The sequence below is a fragment of the Eptesicus fuscus genome, chromosome 14, assembly GCF_027574615.1.
Source record: "Eptesicus fuscus isolate TK198812 chromosome 14, DD_ASM_mEF_20220401, whole genome shotgun sequence".
NCBI classification, from domain to species: domain Eukaryota; kingdom Metazoa; phylum Chordata; class Mammalia; order Chiroptera; family Vespertilionidae; genus Eptesicus; species Eptesicus fuscus.
This window is the reverse complement of record NC_072486.1, coordinates 8,802,126-8,805,446: the sequence shown is the minus strand read 5'-3', so window position 1 is coordinate 8,805,446 and position 3,321 is coordinate 8,802,126.

The window sequence follows — 3,321 nt, the reverse complement described above, 5'->3', positions numbered from 1 at the left end:
CCTGGGGAGAGAGCAGAAGCCAGAGGCCCATGGGAGCTGGCGAATGAAAGGGGAACACTCCACCCGCGAGTTCATGGAGCCTAGTCCACCAGCTCAAAGGGTTTAGTATTGAACTGTGTGCAGCAGGCTGGGTGCGGGGAGATCACAGCGGGCAAGTGACGGTGGGGAGCCTGGAATAGAATTACAAAGCCACGGAGACCAGATACCATTTAGTCCTCCGTGGGATTAAACAAGCTCCGATCTGCAACAATCCGCAGTGCCAGCCCAACGTGCGTGACGTCTGGAGAGGAAAGGAGGCTCTTGTTCCAGGCAGCAAACGCGCGCACATTGCCATCTGTCCTGGCACCGGGAAAAGAAATCAATAGACCTTGTCACAGTGCCCTACGGAAGTGTCGGATCTAGAGGTGCATGGCTGCCATGTGATAGATTTGGGGGTGGTGATAGAAACGGGTCTAGATGGAAAGGGACGCCCCCTTTGTATCTAATCCTCCTCCATCTCAATGACAGAACACCCCAGCACCTCCTGACCCCCCCGCCCACCTCTCCCGCTGGCTTTTTCTCTTCTACCTGGTCACGGAGCATCCTCACTGCTCCATCCTTCTCTCCTCCTTTAATGCTCTTTTCTCTCTGGGAAAAGTCCGCCGCACTCAGAGCTACCCTGGTCACTTACACACAGCGGCCCGCATGTTTCACTGCAGCTCAGTCCGCTCTTTGAGCTCCCATCCCAACGGCCTACGGGATATCCAAGCCGACCTCGTCATCTTCCCCAAGCTGGTCCCGTGTCCAAGGTTCTCCGTCGCAGTGGCCAGCTCCACACCCCGCCCACAAGAGCGCCAAGACCTCAGGAGCTATCTTACCATCTGCTTCTCCGTTACCTACCATATCACCACGCCCTGTAGGTGCCATCTCCTAAATCTCCGTGGACACTCACCACTGCTCTCCATCTCCACGACCACCCCCTGCACCAAGCACCGGCCGTGTCTCGCCTGGCTCACTGCAGTAGCCTCCTAAGGGATGACCCCAAGAAGCTATTACGTACCCCCACCCCCACCCCAGATATTGCAGCCAAAGTGATCTTTGTAGCAGGAAGATGTTTTTCATGTCATTCCTACTTAAAATCCTTGATCGGTTTCCCACGGCTCTGAGACTAAAGACCAAAATCTGATCGAGTTCATGCCGCCTCCCCAGCCTCATTTCCAGCCACTCGCCCCTCCACTCTCTCACCGCTAGCACACTGGCCTTTTGCCAGCTCCTGCAAACTCCCAGGGCCTTTGCACAGGCCATGCCTTCTCTCTTGAGCTCCCCTTTCCCTGCTCCCTGCACCAAAACCATGTGCCGCGTTAACTACCGCTCCTGCACATACCAGCTCCAATGCCCTGCTCACTCATGGCACCAGATGATACAAACAATCAAATCTAAAATATTTGGGTAACTATTTGATTATCAACAATCAGTACTTAGTCTCTCCTCCGTCCCCCCGCCCCCAAAGTCTAAGCAATAGGAAGGCAGGGACCATGTCTCTTTTGCATACCACTGTAAATCCAGCTCTACACAATGTCTTCTGCAGGGTAGATTTTCAATAAATAATGAACAGGTGTCCAGTTCTCCTTTCTTAATAGTCCACCAAACGGAACCAGACTCTCTGCAACGCTTTCTCCCCACCACGCCTCTGCCCCTGGCTAGAATGAACGCCCTGCTCTTAGTCTTCATGAAAATCCGTCCAAATCTGATTCAAAATCCCTTTCTTTCAGAAAACGGTCTATAAAGAACTCGGTCATTTTCTCATCATTCATAGCACTAATGCATCCAGTTTGTTCTAGGATAACGCGCATCTGTTGCTTGTACATGTACTGCTTCCTCTTCAAATAAAGCTCCCTGAGGGCAGGACCCAGGCCACCCAACTATAGTTACCCTTCCCCCCACCCCCTGCTATTATCTATTGAGCCAACTGTCATATTTGTGTCATTACTTACCCAACTTAAATGTATTTTATTTTACAAACCCAAAATATAAGTGAGAAATAAAGCCCTGTTCTCAGAAGAGCAACTGGGATTTAAAACTCAGCCCCACTACCCACTAGCTGTGTGACCTCGAGCAAGTCACTTTACCTCTCTGGGCCCAGGTTTTCTCTTCTGCAAATGCTGTGCCCCAACCCACAGGTTTATCAGGAGTGTCAAATGAAATGATGCTTGAGAACATATTTTTGCAAACCCTGGAGGCTACATGAGTATACTAGTAAGATATTTTATTTGGTTTTTCGCTGTTTAAACAGAGCCGAATCTCAAAATTTCTGTTGAGCAAGCCAATCAAAACCAACTCACCTCACTCAAAACAGGGCAGATATCAAATTGCGGAGTCAGCAACGTTGTGAGGGACTGTATTGCTCCATCTACATCCAGGCTACTTCGTTAGTCTGTACTTGCACACCCGGGGCTGTCAGAGTTCCTCTCTGCATTGCTCAGGGCAGCCTTTAACTCTGAAAATAGTTCCCTCCCAGCTCAGAGAATTAGGCCCTCTCTGCTTTGTGAGAAAGAAAAGGCAGAATGATAAAGAGACTCCAGTTCTTTCTCCCCTTACCCTTTCCCATGTTCACAAAAACTGCATTATCTCCAGACTTCAGGGGGTGGGAGGGAGAGAGAAACAAAGACTCTGTATGTGTAAGAGAGACCTAGAATAATTATAAGATAAAGTGCCTTTACAGAGGGTCTCTACAATTTGGGGGTGGGAGGAACTACTGACTCAGCCGAATAAAGTGAAACAGACCAGGAGGAGACCTGTGCCCGTTTGCCTCGCGTCTGTAACATGACTTCCCTTCCTTCCCTATTGCTGGGCCAGTTCAAAAGTACTGCTGGAGACAGTGAAACCTTACTTTATTTGATCCTTAAAAATAGCAGGAATCCCCTGGGCGGCAGTGATGAGGTGTGTCTGTAGAAAATAAATAAAACCCACGGGGCTTTTTGCCAAGCACCCTTTCTTCAGCCAGGACACCTGCTTGGTCAGCCTGACTGAGTCATTGGGTCACATGATGAGGATATAGGCAACGGTCTGTGGGCCAGGGAGGCGGAATTTGGGGAATGATTGGGAATGCCAAAAGGGAGCAGAACTTTGTCTTTTTTTTTTTTTTTTTTAAGTGTAAGATGAACTAGAAGCCTGTGTATCACATCCAGTGGCAAATGAGCCAAAGCTATTGTCCATTTCTTTTTCCTGGCTCACCATTCTACACACGGCAGCCTCAGCGATGACTTAGCTGGTTCCTTCCTACCCTCTCCCAGTGCTGTGCAGGAATTCCTACAGTGATGGGAATGCTGTGTCCCCACTGTC